General features: G+C 30.7%; 1 pseudogene; it reads left to right on the plus strand.

Moving 5' to 3' along the window:
• Nucleotides 1-6,618: 6,618 nt before the first annotated feature.
• On the plus strand, nt 6,619-14,679 carry LOC114396926 (annotated as a pseudogene).
• Nucleotides 14,680-18,137: the final 3,458 nt, after the last annotated feature.

The raw sequence follows: 18,137 nt of genomic DNA on the forward strand, positions 1-18,137 counted from the left end.
TCTTGATGCTTATAGTACAAAAAGGGACAAAGCTGAAGATGAGATCCCTCGATGATAATTCATTTTACAAAATTTCCTCTTCTAGGGATCCATTTGAAGACACCAAACCATGTAAAGTAGCACCAAAGAGCACCATTCACATTACCAACAACATGGTTTTTTCATTCTTAATTATAAAACTCTTTTTAAAAAATTTGTTTGTTTGTTTCTTATTTTTATAAGATGATTTTCTAATTTTTACATGTATTAACTATTTTTTCCCTATATATCCTTATTTAATTATTTTATCTTTAAACATAATGAAAAATGATTAAGAAGATAGAGATAAAAAAGAATAATTTTAGAATGATAGTATAAATAATTGATACACTTAAGGTGATTAACTACTTTTCTTAAAGAAGGTAAATTAGTTAAAAGAGTCTTATAATTAAAAATGAAATAAATATATGCAAAGAAATGCAAAATGGGTCTACCTATTTTGCATATTACATGAAAGAAATATATGCAAAGTCGGTTAACCATTGACCGTTAAATTTTAAATGTTACTAAACTAGAAAATTGATACATATTTTCATAAAAAATAAGAACTTGAAAAAATATTTAAGGAAGGACTAGAATCATGATCTTTGAAGTAAAAAACATACTTTTTTACTACTATACTCAAATGCTCATTTGAATATTTGGTACAAAAGATAATATTAATATAAGTTTTATCTGAAATAGTTCAAAATTCAAATTTTAATCTTTTTTAAATTTATTATATTTTTACAATCTTATATATTATCTTTTAAATATAATACATAAGCGTAAATTCCATTTTCACATAAATTAGAACATGCATATTTATATAAGTTTTATTTTTATTTTATATATTATATTTATCTTTTAAAATAATGTTTGTGATATAGTGACAATATTTTTTTATCTATATTAAGATATTCATGTTATTTATTATAATATAGATAAAAAATAATGTCAATAAAATACACATAAATATTTTAAAAATACTACCATTTTATTTAATTATGTATCTTTACTATATAATTTAATTCTTAAAAAAATTCATACCTAATTAAATAAAGTTAAATATAAATAAAAAAATACTATTATAATAACTAACAAGAATATCTTAATATAGGTAAACAAAAATACTATCATTAAATCACATATATAAATATTAAAAAATAATAAAATATTGTCATTTTATGAAATTATAATTTATGTAAAAAAATTTATATTATATATTTACTTTATAAAATAAGTTTTGAATAGTGTAATAAAAATACATAAGATTATAAAAATATCATATATAAAATAAAAATAAAGCTTATATAAGTATACATATTCTAATTTATGTGAAAATAAAATTTAATCTTATATATTATATTTTAAAAGATAATATATAAGATTATAAAAATATAATAAATTTTAAAAAATAAAATTTAAATTTTGAATTATTTTCACATAAAACTTATATTAATACTATATTTTACACTAAATATTTAAATGAGCATTTGAGTGTAATGGTAAAAGAGTGTATTTTTTACTTCAAGGACCTTGGTCTCGTCCTTCCTTGAACATTTTTCTAAGTTATTATTTTTTAAGAAAATATTACTCAATTTTTTAGTCTAGTCAACATTTATATTTTGAAATATAGGAAACTCAAATAGTAAATTAAAAAATAAGAAAACCGATTTAGTGTAATAAACAAAATAGGACCACGAATTTTACAACCATACTACCATACTAATTTTGTGTATATGCTAATTTTGTGGTATGCATATTCTTCACTTTTACTACCATACTAGCTTAGTTTCTCATGTCTTGCATGAATATTAATTTTATATTTTACAATTATAGGAGTAAATTTATTAATTATTTAGTTTAAATTTTAATAAATGTAAGTTAGTAAATATGTTAATAAATTATATATAATTTTATATATACACATTCTTTAAAAAATTGTTATTATTGATAGTGTTATCCTATGTAAGATATTCTTTACTTTATTGATGTTTTGCATGCTCACTTTTAACTTTCTTTTAAAAAAATGATTTAGTTTTTTTTTTCACCTTTGATTTGGGATAAAAAAAATTGAATAAAATTGCTTAATTACTTTAAATTTGACAATTAAATTGTTTTCATGAATTAAAATTATAAGAAAGGAAAATGAAAGAATTGTTTTGATGATAATAAAAGACTTGAGATTTAATAAATAGAACAGTTTCTTTATGTGTTTTCAATTTTTTTAAATGATATATTAAACACGCTACCATGTATATATAACAATTTTTAATTTCTTTATATATATATATATATATATATATATATATATATATATATATATAAATAGTCAACGAAAATACAAAAGAGGTAGAAGATGATTTTATAGAAAGAGAATAAAAACAAATAAAATTTAAAAAATTTAAAACAATAATAATATAAATACATCTAAGGAAGAAAAGAAAGAATTAAAATTAAAATTTTTAAACAAAATAAATTAGACTTTATGTTTATAACATAGTAATAAACTCCTCTTTTAATTATTTAAACAATATATATTTTATTAGTTGATTTATTTTATACAACAAATCTCGTTTTGTTAATTGAAAGGCACAAGAAGTGATCAAGAAAAAAAAAAACTAAAACACCCCACTTTCAACAAATTCATTACATTCAGTACATATGTATGACAATAATAAACCTCAAAAGAGATTTTTGTTAAAAAAAACTATTATCCATAATATAAATTCAACTTTTGAAAGTCCCGCGTGAAGATTGAAAATAATTAATCAGTGAATATTGAAGTCCTTCGGGAGCAGAAAGTCAATGACATATGTTTGTATCATCACTTTATCCACCAAAGAATTTATGTCTTTGTAGAAAAAAAATAATTCAACATGAACGGTAGGTTAAACATCAAATATTAGACAAAATTAAAAAAAAAATAGGAGGATAAATAAAATGATAGAAGTCAATATCAATATCTATATACTAAAGTTGGAGTGTGTGAAATATACTAAAATACCCATGGCTGAGAGCTTGACAACTATCCATTTTTTTGGTTTTTTGATCATTTTATGCCCCTCCAAGTTGGTTTGGTTTTGTGACACCTTACTGCAATGTGTCATTTTATTGTTATGGGTATTGTGTTGGTTGTAAGCCACATACCTTGGTGTGTTGTTGAGTGATTAGATTGACGTTTCCAGTTTTGGTGGTTGGTGGTGTACATGACTTCTTTTCTAGCGTTTTTGAGTCCTTTCACTAGCAAGTTGGAAGCTGCTGATTTATGCTGGGTTTGCATTGTTTCTTCTTGATTTTGATGTCCTCTTCGGTTTTACTTTTTTTCTTTGTTTTCAATTGGCTTCCGTCTTCAATATACCTGTTCTGTTGTTTAGCATTTTAGCGTGAGGCTGTGGTTTCCAGTTCGTCATTTTCGTTCTTCTGTGGTTGAAGGTTCGACTTTTGCATTGTTTCTTCTTGATTTTGATGTGCTCTTCGGTTTTACTTTTTTCCTTTTTTTTTAGTTGGTTTCCGTCTTCAATATACCTGTTCTGTTGTTTAGCATTTTGGCGTGAGGCTGTGGTTTCCAGTCCGTCATTTCCGTTCTTCTGTGGTTGAAGGTTCGACTTTTGTTCGTCTGTTGTGCATGTGTGTTTTTGTTAGTTTTTTGTTGTTTGGTGATTTTGGTGTCTGCATGTTTATGTTCTTCTAGCACGTGTTCTGTGCTGTTTTTTATTATTAACAAATTCTTGCTTTTCTTTTCGTTGGCTTCCATTTGTCTGTTGTTCGTTGGATTGCATTTACATGGTTTTGGATTGATCATATTATTCCTTTAGAGCTATAATAATTCTTTGGTTATGTTTTTTTGCTTTTTGCTGAGTTGGCTATTTTGTTTTTTGTCTCTTTTCACTGGCTTCAATGGTTGGATTGTATTTACATGATTTTTGATTAACCATATTATTGTTCGTCTGTTGTGCATGTGTGTTTTTGTCAGTTTTTTGTTGTTTGATGATTTTGGTCTCTGCATGTTTATGTTCCTCTAGCACGTCTTCTATTCTGTTTTTTATTATTAACAATTTCTTGCTTTTCTTTTCGTTGGCTTCCATTTGTCTGTTGTTGGTTGGATTGCATTTGCATGGTTTTGGATTGATCATATTATTCCTTTAGAGCTATAATTGTTTGGTTCTGTTTTTTTGTTGTTTCCTGAGTTGGTTATTTTGTTTTTTGCCTCTTTTCATTGATTCCAATGGTTCGATTGCATTTACATGGTTTTTTATTAACCATATTATTGTTTTAGAGATATAGTATTTTGGCTTTGCTTTTCTGCTGTTTGCTGACTTGCCTATTTTGTTTTTGAGTTGAGGTCATTGCATGTATTGGCTGACTAGATTAACTGATAGTCTAATACTTTTTGTGGTATGTTGGCATTGATGGAAACCTTATTGCATGTGTGGTTTAAGCATGGGTTGATATTCTGTTTTTTGTAAACAAAACTTTGTTGTGTTTGTTTTCGGCCCTTTCCATTTGTTTGTTGATGATTGGAATATTATTTGTTCAGAGATATGATTTTTTGCTTCTGCTTCTCTCCTATTTGCTGATTTTGCTATTTTTTTTTTGGTTGAGATTGTTGCATATATTGTCTTAGTAGTTCAACGAATAGTATCATAGTTTTTATGGTATTTTGGCATTGATTGAAATGTTATTGCATGTGTTATTTAAGTCTGTGTTGGTATTCTATTTTTTGTTAACATAAGTTTCTTGGTTTTGTTTTCGTGAGGTTTCGTTTGTTTGTTGAGGTTTACATTGCATTTGCATGGTTTTGGATTTATTCCATTTTTCATTTAGAATTGGCAGGTCTATGCAATTTTATGGTGAGGATTCCTAACAAGATTAAGTCTATTGATGGGTCAAAGGAGACACTTAAGCTTGTTGTCAGAATCACGGATCTTTGGTTCGTTGGGACTCCCAACAAGTCTGAGCAAGCGGAAATGGTTTTTGTTGATTCTGAGGTATATTTTGTGCTCTCTATTTGATTGTTGGATTGTTGTTCATATCATTGATTGATTATATAGTTTGCATATTTCAGGGTGATCAAATTCATGCTGTTTGTAAATCGAACCACCTCAAGTCTTGGAAAGCTGATTTGAAAGAGAATTCCACTTATGTTATGCATAATTTCAAAGTTGTCAAGAATGATGGTCAATTTAGAGTGTGCGAACATGAATACAAGTTATTTTTTATTGGAGTGACGGTTGTTAGAGAAGCTGATTTGCATGAATTGCCTTTTAAGGAATTTAGATTTGTTGAATTCGCAAATGTCGTTGCTGGCAATTTTGTGGCTGGCCTGTTGGTTGGTGAGCCTAGTCACAATTTGTGCTTTCATTTTGATCATAACTTTTTTGGTTTTTTTTCAATGACCTGTGTTCATTTCTGGTGGTTTAAGATATTATTGGGGTCCTTGATCAGGTGGTCTATCGGCATGTTTCATCAAAAAATACCAGGGTTGTTTTTAGAATGAAGGATTTGAGGTTATGATTAACAACAATTTTTGTCTCCTATATATATTTGGTTATTTAGGGTTTATATTGTTGAGGATTTTATTTGTCACGTTGCATGATGCTTATCTCTATTTGATCCTTATTAAGGGATGGATGTAATGTTCTTTCTTTGCTGTACTGGTGAAATTTTATCTTGCACGCTTTGGGAGAATTACTGTATGCAGTTCCTATCCTATTTGAATGAGCGTGGGAATGATGGGCCGATGGTTATTATATTGACACATGCCAGAATAAAAGATGCGCAGGGTAAGTGTGATATTCTGTTTACTGATTTGGGTACTCATCAGATAAGTTTTGGCGTTGCTGTTTTTGGTATTTACAGGAAGTTATCCAGCTTCAGTGAGCAATTCCTTCAAGGCGTCAAAACTATTGATTAATGATCCTATATTGGAAATTCAGGAATTTAAAGAAAGGTATTTTGCTTATCATGTTTGCTCTGTGGCTGTTAAATTTATGTATCAATTGTCTTGAGTGTTTTCTGTTGCTTTTTCCTATTTATTGGATTGCCTTAGGCTTTTAGATTTAGGTGTTGAGGTGAGTCCAGTTTTACTACCTGGCGATCAAGCAAGTTCACAAGTTTCAGGGGGAAGCCAGCTATCATCAAAGGATTCGTTTCTTTCGAAGGCTGAAGTCAAATCTATTTCTGAGATCAATGGCATTTCTGAGGTAGACCTGTTATCTGTGTTTATTGTGTATTCATTGCAATTGGAAGTCGAATTTGGCTAGTTTGTTTCACATCCATATATTATGGCTAATGTCTCTAATACTAGCATTTTATTGTTGCCAATTTGATTGTTATGGTTTTCTTTAAGGATGTTGTTTGTGTTACGGTGGGCACTATTAGCAAAATAGTCATGGATAACCATTCATGGTGTTATCCAGCTTGCCTTCAATGTCATAGGAAAAATGACATCCAAACAGGACCATTCACATGCGGATGTGGCAAGGATAATGATCAGCCTGTTCTGAGGTAATTGGGCTTTTAGTGCATTAGCATGTTTTATTCAGAATTTTGTATTTGACTAGTATGTACATTGGTAGGTATAGAGTTGAAGTAATGGTTACCCAAAACAATGAGAGTAGCAAGTTGTTGCTCTGGGACCGTGAATGTGCTGAATTGATTGGTCAAATAGCTGATGATGTGAATAGGGTCAAGATTGAAGTATGTTCATGTCTTATCATATGCTGCTTCTTATTTTATGTATTATATTTTGTTCTTTCAATTGTAACTAGTGGCTGGTGGATTTGTCCTCTTTGTGGCAGGATGGTGATCTTTATTTGAATGCTTCCCCTCAAGCACTTGACAGACTGTTGGGCCATGTGCTTGCTTTTAAGGTCAGGATTCAATCAAAATTCAAGAATGTCGTTGTTGTTAGATACTCAAATGAACTAGATTTTATCAATGTTGTTCTCGAGATGCTGGCTGATAGTGAGGTGTTCTTTTCTAATGTCTATTTTAGTTGTTGTTGCCATAATGATATGATGCATGAGTTTGACTATCATCAACTTATATATGATACATGCATGTTCTAAAATAGATCCTTCGAACGTTGATTGCAATAATGCTACCCATGCTGAATGTGTAAGTTAATGTTGTTGTCATGAGCATTGATATGTTACATTGTTTTTTTATTTACCAGTTTATTTTTTGTGCAGCAATATCTGTCTGTGACAACCGACCATGATCCAGTTGCAGGATTCCCTTTAACGCCCAAAAAGCGGATGCCATCTGATGAACTTGATGATGAGTTAGGAAGCTCGCAAATTTCCCCAGCCCAACTATCGTCTAACAAATTAACAAGACATTCTGATAAAAGTCAATTTAGCTGATTCCAGATTGCTATTGTTGTGTTTTCATGGTGCTATTAAAATATTGTCATATTAAGCAGACAATTATGTAGTTTTCATTATTGGTACATCTGACAATTCCCCTGGTGTTTCTTTCTGCCATGCTGATGCTTTGGCCATTTGAAAACCGGTTTTTTTGGATTCATGTTATTTTGTCCCTTGCTGTTGTACATTTCTCCCTTTTATATTCTGTCAGCTCTGAAGCTAACTATGACTTAGTTTTAAATAGGTTACAATTCACTCAGTTTTGAGCAATCAAAAGTAACCAATTGTCTGTTAGCATGTTTTTTTGTGGATCTTTTAGGCGTCGTAAATTCAGATTTGCCCATATTATGTGTTCCTGCCATTGTATTGCAAGTTTTCTTATATTAAATATGCCACTAAAAACAATTTATTTTTTCACTATTCATTGCTTGGTTGTCCTCGATAGAATTGAACTGTTTTTTATCATACATTTGATGGTCTATATGCTTCTAACAAATTAATGGAGGAGTTAGACTAAATTTAAAAAATAGTAAAGGAGATAAATTGATGTTCAAATTACATCAAATGTTAAAAACAACAAAGAAAAAAAATTTAAAGCTACATTGGCGGTCATATTGATACTTAATACTCTTAGGTTCTTAATTTGTTTCTTGGTGAACTATTTGATGAATTTCATTCCCATCTGAATTGCATAAAAATAACAACAAAAAAACCAGATTAAGAAAAAAATAGAATCCGCAGGATTGCGTTAAATTTTTAGTTTCAGTTTTCCTTCTCAATCCATGTGCTCTTTAAATTAATCAAACTTTCTATCCTGACATCATATTTCCTCATTTAGAATGTGTTTGGCATGAATGTTATCACTCCATTTTTCCAGCTATCACTGCTTTGCTAAAATCATGTGTTCTATATTTCAATTGCAATTTTTTAGTTCATTGATGACTTACGCAAGTATAATCTTGATTGTAACTACAACAAGCTGGAACTATATAAAACAACTCTAATCTATGGACAAGAGAAATGAAAAAAAAAATTGTAGTGTGCCAGACAAGCAATATATAAACAACCAATGCGCATCTCCGATACAAACGTTGAGTCAAGTTGTTTTTGCATATTTTGTTACATAATGCCAAATAAAATATGTAAAATAGAAATTTCATATTTCAAGTTGAACACATGAGCTAATAGATTTGACTGTACAAATTAAACAAATTTGTATTACTGAATGAAAGTTCATCACTATATATACAATATCTTCCATTGCAAGCTTAGTAGCAGTTACATAAGTCAATATTTACGCCAATGACTATGATCATTTCTATCTTACCTATTTTGAATTATGGTCTTGGTTTGTGTGTCTAGATTGACACCAGACTCCTAAATAGACAATATCTTTCATTGCAAGCTTAGCAACAGTCCCAAAACACATTTTTTTTCCCGAAATCAAGTTTCATGATTTTTATATTACCAATTTTACTAGTTGTTAATGTTGGATCATAGTTTTGCTATCTCTTTATCTTATAACTCAGTGAATTCTATCATTACCCTTTTTTAATATGCAGAATTACCAACATGCAAACATATCTAATCCAGCAAATTCCACCACTAATAGTCAGCCTATGATCCAGAACCAACGAAATCCCTCATGTCGGATTTCTTTCATCTTCTAATTTTATTGTAGCTTCTGCAGATTTAAAACAAGCATTTGGTTCTTCGTTTGAACATAAATCTATTATTTAGTTTATAATTCACTGAATTCTGCGTTTAGTCATTTTCAACATGCAGAACTATCAACATGCAAAGAGATCTGATTCTGCAAAAGCCAGGATCAACAAAAAACATATCATGCAGCAGAAGCGACATGCTTATCCTTAGTCATCTTCACAAGCAATAGTTAACTGCACTTCAGAATATGATAGTGAGACATCTGATATAGCATGTTTTGCAAGAAATCAATTTACTTAGCTGCCTTAATCACATTTTCTTTTGTTTCCTCTCTATTTTTTAGTGATTGCGTCTGATTCATCAGAAAGGGAAAATTCTGAATCCACACAAGGTACTGAAAAAAGGATGTTTCATGCTCTTTTTTGCTATGGTTCAAATATTTCTATTATATCTATTTCTAATTTTTGTAGGTTCAGGCTCTAATTTTATGACTACCTATGAGGATTGTCAATCTCCAACTAATCAGACTGTAATCAACACAAAAGGTAATGACTATAATTCTGATTTACAGTTTCAGATGCTACTGCACATGCTCTTAAATTAATATTCAAAATTCTTATCATCATATTGTACTGTGATATTAAACAATTTCAGGATATTCTGATCTTGGTGATCAACTCATCCAATGTAGATATTGTAATGCACAAATGTGGTATGATGAAGGAATATCAAAAGATAAAAATTGTCAGAATCCAAGGTTCAGCTTATGCTGTGGAGATGGCAAAGTTGAATTGCCGCCATTATTACAAAATCACCTCAATATCTGCAACGACTTCTGTTTCATGATGATACAATTGATAGTAAAAATTATCAACATAACTTACGAGCATACAACATGATGTTTGCCTTTACTTCTGCTGGAATTAAGCTAGACAAAACAATTAATAACTCAAGAGGACCTCCTACAATCAGAATACAGGGCCAACCATGCCACAAAATAGGCAGTCTATTACCTATGCTTGAAAAAAAACCCAAATTTGCACAGCTATATATCTTTGACACAGAAAATGAAGTGCAAAATAGAATTAATGGCATGAGGTAGAAGTTCTTTTATTTCTATCAGTTAGAAAATTATTCATTCACTTACAATAGTTTGTGCTGTTATGAATATTTTTAAATATTCTTTTTTCAGCCAATATTCTGGAATTCAGAGCCATATTGTTTCAGGTTTAAGTCACATGCTCGATCAACACAATTCTCATGCTAAAAGTTTTAGAATGGCCAGGGATAGATTGGCAGGTGATCAAACCAATAATATCAAATTGCAACTGATAGCTGCTCGAGGAAAAGATGGTCATGTATATAATATGCCTAATGTTCCAGAAATTGTTGCATTTATCGTTGGCGATTTTCATCCAGGCTCAAAAAGAGATATTATTGTTGAAACTCAAAATGGATAATTACAAAGAATCCATGAACTTCACGCTAGCTATCTACCACTATAGTACCCTCTACTCTTTCCTTATGGAGAAGACGGATATAGAGCTGACATACTTCACCGTTCTACTTCATCCAGCAAAAAAAGAAAGCGAAATCGTTTGACAATGAGAGAGTGGTTTGCTTATAGACTTCAGTCCAGGTCAAATGAAGCACAAACTTTATTGCATTCTCGAAAATTATTTCAACAATTCATTGTTGAAGGTTATACCATGGTCGAATCTGAAAGACTTAGCTACATCAGAAACAACCAAAAGAAGCTTAGAGTTGATAAGTATTCTAGCTTACAAAGTTCATTGGATACTGGAATAGCTAAAGGCTTAACCAAGGGAAAAAGAGTCATCTTACCTTCAACGTTTGTTGGGAGCCCACGTTATATGGATCAACTTTACTTTGATGGTATGACAATATGCAGTCATGTTGGTTTTCCAAATCTTTTTATTACTCTAACTTGTAATCCAAATTGGCCTGAAATTCATAGATTACTTTCACCTTTGAATCTCAAACCAACAGACAGACCAGACATCATGAATTTTCAAATTAAAATTTGAACACATGCTGTCAGACTTAACAAAAGGTCAATTACTGGGAAGAGTGGTTGCATGTAAGTTGACTATCATTTTTATACTTAAATACAAATATAAGTTGTTCATTTGGCCATTTTTCTTTGTTCTATAATGCAGATATTAATGGCTAAAATATTACAATTTAACCAACACTTTTACAGATATGAAATGCAGAATTATACTTACCATCATAACATTATCTTTTATCAATCACAGATATGCATACTATAGAGTTTCAAAAGCGAGGACTCCCTCACGTGCATTTATTGCTATTTCTACATCCGGACAATAAATACCCATCTTCAACTGACATTGATGAGATAATATCAGCAGAAATACCTTCCCATGAAGATGACCAAGAACTCTACAAATTGGTGGAAAACCATATGATACATGGCCCATGCGGAATTTTACAACCCAACTCTTCTTGTATGAAAGAAGGCAAATGCAGTTGTTTTTATCCTAAACAATTTTAGCCTCAGACTCTTTTGGATTCAAACAGTTATCCAGTCTATCGTATAAGAAACAATGGTCATTCAATTTCAAAGAATGGTGTTATCATTGATAACAGATATGTAGTACCTTACAATGCAAAATTACTGAAAAAATATCAGGCACATATAAATATTGAATGGTGTAATCAAAGTACTTCAATCAAATATTTATTTAAATACATAAACAAAGGCTATGACAGAGTGACTGCTGTTATGGTTTCTGATAACAATCAGACAGCTCAAAATGTTAACATTCAAAATGATGAACTTAAAGAATATCTAGATTGCAGGTAATTTCATCTTAATCTACATAATTTATTTTTTGACTATTATTTTTACTAACCAACCTATATCATAGATACATTTCTCCCTGTGAAGCTGTTTGGAGAATATTTGCTTTTCCAATCCATGGCAGAAAGCCTGCTGTTGAGAGATTGTATTTTCATCTTCCAGATCAACACAACGTTCTTTATGAAGATCATGATGATATAGATGATGAACTATCGAAACCAACTATTTCAGATTCAAAATTCCTAGCTTGGATGAACACTAATAAAGGTTTTGCTGAGGCCAACAATCTTACTTATTCACAATTTGTGTCAAAGTTTGTATATAATAAAAGAAACAGATCATGGCAACCCAGAAAAAAAGGATATACCATTGGAAGACTCATATAGGTACCACCAACCACAGGAGAATTGTTTTATTTAAGAATGATGCTTGGCAGCTGCAAAGGACCTACTTCATTTGAGGATATCAGGACTGTTGCAAATATCCAATATCCAACATATAGAGAAGCATGTTTTGCAATGGGCTTTCTACAAGATGACAGAGAATATGTTGAGGCAATCAAAGAGGCTAAGGACTGGGGCACAACTAATTATCTAAGGAAATTGTTTGTATTAATTTTATTAACAGGTGCCATGACCAAACCTGAAGAAGTTTGGAACCAATGTTGGCATTGGCTAGCTGATGACATTGCATATCAATATAGCAAATCAACAATGAACTCAGGTAGGCCATGACTATTTTTAGGTTCCACAGCAATGGTCATAATCATTCACTAAGAGCTTGATTTTAATTTCTTATTCACTAACAAGTTGCTTTTTATTTCTTAGAAGTGCAGATCAATGATGATACTCTTAGAAATTTGACATTCATTGAAATTGAACAACTATTGCACATAAACCAAAGATCACTGAAAGACTATCCTACAATGCCATATCCTCAGGATATCAATCTCACATCCTAACTACAAAATAACTTAATATTATTAGAACTTGATTACAACCATGACGCAACAAGATCAGAATTTGAGCATCTTTTTGCGTCCATGACAGACAATCTACCTATTCATATATTAAAAATTCTATTCATAACAGTTAACATCTTACAAAGAAATGCTCATTGCGAATTATAAATTGTATTCAAGCTGTTAATATTCTATTCATAATAGGCAATCTACCCTCATTTAATTCTTTCCATCAACAACAAAATTAATCTCCATTTCAATATAACATTAGCTTACCTATCAATACAGATGAACAAAAAACAATTTATCACAGAATTATCCAAGCTGTCAACAACAATGAAGGTGAAATGTTTTTCCTATACAGATTTGGAGGCACAGGAAAAACATTCATATGGAGAACATTAGCAAGTTCATTGAGAGCAGAGAATCAAATTGTTATTATTGTTGCTTCTAGCGGAATAGCCTCTCTATTATTACCAGGAGGCAGAACTGCACATTCCAGATTTAAAATTCCTGTACCAATTTTTGAAGACTCAACATGTAATATCCATCAAGGGACCCAATTAGCAGAATTACTGAACCAGACAAGTCTAATAATTTGGGATGAAGCACCAATGGCCCACAAATTTTGTTTTGAAGCACTTGATCAAAGTTTAAGAGACATTATCACAAATAAATCAAACTCAAATCAAATATTTGGAGGCAAAGTTATAGTATTCGGTGGAGATTTTCGCCAAATACTATCAGTCATCCCATGAGGAACCCACTCAGACATTGTAAATGCAGCAATCAATTCATCATATCTATGGGATTTGTGTGAAATATTGACCTTGACAAAAAACCTGCGCTTACACAGCAATCTAGAATCAGTTGATGAACAAGAAACTGCCACATTTGCTAAATGGATTCTAGACATTGGAGATGGAATTATAGGTGATGAAAACGATGGTTATGCTACAATTCAAGTTCCTGCTCATCTACTCATTACTCAATATGATGATCCAATCAGTGCTATAGTCAAATCAACATTCCCAGACTTAGATCAGCACCACAATAATCCTGAATTCTTTAAATCCAAGGCAATTCTAGCTTCAACAAATGAAACAATAGAACAAATCAATCATTACGTACTATCCTTCATTCCAGGTAATTATCTCATTACTTATTTAATTGACACTTGCTCAGTCAAAAATATAATCATTGAAATTGCAATTTTTCAAATCATAGGTGACTACATGGAATATCTAAGCTCTGATTCCATTGATAAATCAGAAACCAGTGAAGATTCGTATTTCCAATCAATTACTACTGAATTCCTTAATTCATTGAACACATCCGCTTTGCCAACTCATTCTATCAAACTTAAAATTGGAAGTCCTATAATGCTGTTAAGGAACCTCGACCAAAATCAAGGTCTATGTAATGGTACTAGATTTGTTGTAACAAAGATGGAAAAACATGTAATTGCAGCTGAAATTATCTCAGGTAAAAACATTGGCCTCGCTGTTTATATTCCAAGAATGTCAATGTCCCCTTCACAATCACCCTGATCGTTTAAACGATTGAGAAGACAATTTTTTATTATGCTATCTTATGCAATGACAATTAAAAAGTCACAGGGACAATTGCTATCCATGGTTGGACTTTATTTGCCAAAACCTGTATTCACTCATGGCCAATTATATGTTGCATTGTCAAGGGTCAACTCAGCAAAAGGATTAAAAATTCTGATTCATGACGATGAGCAGAAAAGCATGAATTCCACTACCAATGTAGTATTCAAAGAAGTGTTCAAAAACATTAAAAGATAAATTTCAGTTGTTTAATATCAGGTTCAATTCTATTGTCATGCTTTTTCAAACAGTCCTATTCTTTAATAATCAATTCTTTAATATTACATTATGACTGCATTATATAATTTAACTTATTACAATCTTTAATACAATTCGATTGATATTAAATATTGACAATTGACTATCAGTTTCAATTCTTTTGTCATGCTTTCTGAAACAGTGCTACTCTTTTGTGATCACTTCTTGCAGACAATTTCATTGATTTTAAATACTAAGAATCCACCAACAATAACAACAAGCAATCTATAATTTTTTAAAAACTGCCTCCTTAATCAAACATAACTGCTTTGGCACAGACACACAGTCAGAAAAATACACACACACACACACACACACACACACACACATATATATATATATATATATATATACACACGTCGTTTTATTAATAACAAAATAATAACCATCGAGAAATTTAATTACCACCACAGGAACGTGTAAAATAGTTTAGTGATTGGGTGAACTTTACATTATTAATCTATTAATTAATCCATTAAGGAGAATACCTCATAGAAAAAATTAGCCCATTTAAGGCCCAACTATTACATGCACACCACAAACAACACTAAAGTCCAATCAGTTCTGAAACCATTCACAAAAAAACCATTTGGTTACTTCCACAACTATTCACGTTCAGACTCTTCACATCATCACTAGCTTTCCCATTCAAGAAGCAACAATTGAGTTGCACCGTTTCCAACAAAAACCTACCGCCACTTATGGCATTGAGAAGATAAATCAATTAATCAAGTCCACTCAACTATTAAGCCATATTACACGTTCCTCTGGAAACTTCATCTCAACATCCTATCACCATACTTTCACTTCAGAAAAACCCAAAATGAGTATCACATCCTCCACCGCTTCAACCAGAGTAAGGAGTGTCTCTTTAAAAGTTGATATCTTCCAACAGATTATTTTTTCACTTTAAATTTTTGACATTACTAAATCCTGTGTTCATGCAGATTAGATATCCAATTGTAAGACCACCTACAATCATCCAATTCAGAGTAGCTTTGCACAATGACCAGGTTATAGTTTAAAATAGAAAAAGCTTTTTTTCGTTCCCTTGCATCTGTTTGTTATTCCTTACATTCCATTTGCATGGTTTTTGATTGATCATATTATTTCTTTAGAGGTACAATTCTTTCGTTCTGTTTTTTCCCTGTTTCCTGCCTTGCCTGTTATGTTTTTGTCTCTTTTTGCTGGTTTCCATGCTTCCATTGCATTTGCATGCTTTTCGATTTACCACATTATTACTTTAAATATATAGCATTTTGACTTTGCTTTTCTGCTGTATATTCATCATACTTTAGTTATGCTTCAGTTATAGTATTTCTGCTCTATTTTGCATTTCATTCTTGACATTTCATATATTACTGATTTTCATATACTTTAGTTATCCTTTGACTGTAGTTTTCGCATGGAACTTTATATCATTTTGGTTTAGTTCCTTTAACTTTTTTCTATTTCTTTTTTGACATATTATTTCTTTTCATACAATTTCTTCCTTTTTATATCCAGACATTCATAGAAATACCCCCATTCTACCATGAACAATGGGCACCGAATTACCCATAAGAGGTTCGGTTCAAATATAATGGAGCAACCTACCCAATACGAGTCCAACAACACCGAGGCAAATATTTTTTTGCAGATGGACTCGTAGACGTCAGGGCAGATTTAAAAATCTACGAGTCTATCATCATCAACTTCTTTGCCTGCGATGATAACACCATTTTTTATCTACATTTTACACCTCCCCTGAATCAACAGACATGTGGCAGACCAATACTTCATTCCCGTCAACATATCTGCACAACAGAAATAACCCAATGTATACTGGGTGCTCCCCAACCGCTGGTAACATGCAATCACATTAACTTGCATTATTATGAGAATTTCAATCACATTATTAATCTGTATAAATAATATGCAGGAAATCCCATCACATACAAGGAAATATTTGAAAGAATGTGACAATCACTTGATAATTTTAAGGAAGAATGCACCTCCTCTGCAATGGGACGTCGTTATGCTTGACCGTGGCATTAAAGATAAAAGTATCGTCCGGCCATGGTATAAGTTTCTCAAGGAAAACGATTTCCATCATGAAGACGATGTATCATTCTACTACCGGCCACACGAAAGAATTTGGGAAATAGTCATTAGAAAAGAAATGAAGTGACAATAATTTTCATTTTATATGTAATTATATTTTGTTTATTTTCTCTGAACAATATCTCTTTTACCAACATTATAAATACATATCTATCTAATCTTCAATTATACTACTGTGATTGCAATTTTATTAACCAAATGATCCGTGCGTACGCACGGGTTATCGACTAGTTTACTACAAAGAGAAGCTGAAAAAAATAGGCTGGTGAAATAAGTATATGTACACACAAGCCAACATTGGAAGAAGTGAGACATCATAAGAGACTTAATTTGTATAATAATAAATATATTTTTATGAATTAAAATTAAAATAAATTTATTTAATATTTTTTTTGAAGAAAATAAATATAAGATTGAAATGTGACTTCAGAATATATATATATATATATATATATATATATATATGCTATCGTCATGTATCTTTTTTAACAGGGCAGAAAAAATCTGATCATTTATTAATGACACCAAATCTGCATATAAACATTCTTCCCAACATAATAGTGTGGACGACGCCATTTAAATCGAACTTCATCTATATAAACGACTGTCTTATTTTCACAATCTGTCACATCTATCGCACGCAATAAAAAAGTTAGTAGAAACTAGAAAGTGATCCTCCTACCAAGTGAGAGAGGCCTGCTTAGGATAACTTGATTTTATCAATTAAGTGACCAAGTCTCTAGCTTTCCTAGCTTGGATTTGCCCTAATAATGTTTAAAAGGATAATAACCAATATTAGTGCGTGTTTGGAAACTATTTTTAGAGCACATTTAATGTTTTTTTTTTTTTTTTTTTTTTTTGTGTTCTAACGCAAGCTACTAATGCAGCATTATTTGTGTTTTTAACCACTTAACATATATATAAATAATGAACCCTTTTGTTTTAAACTTAATTTTTTTTAATGTAATATACATTATCTTTTAAATATGAATACGATCCTTGTAAGTTGTAACAAAAAATTAAATTAACTGAAATAGTTTAACCGTTTATTTTTTAAATTAAATATAATTTTTTTATAATATGATTTCATTATTTAAAACAGTGATATTTAATAGTAGAAGAGCCAAAGAGTTAATTTTTTTTTAGAAATCATATATAATGATCATATATAACAGTTATATATAATGATTGAAATTTATATGCTATTTTAAAAGTTATTGGTATAAAATGAGTATATTAGAGATCATGTATTAATGATCAAAATATTATATATAATTGAGAAGGAACACTAACAA

The sequence above is a fragment of the Glycine soja genome, chromosome 18 (genome assembly GCF_004193775.1).
Source record: "Glycine soja cultivar W05 chromosome 18, ASM419377v2, whole genome shotgun sequence".
In the NCBI taxonomy this organism is placed as follows: Eukaryota; Viridiplantae; Streptophyta; class Magnoliopsida; order Fabales; family Fabaceae; genus Glycine; species Glycine soja.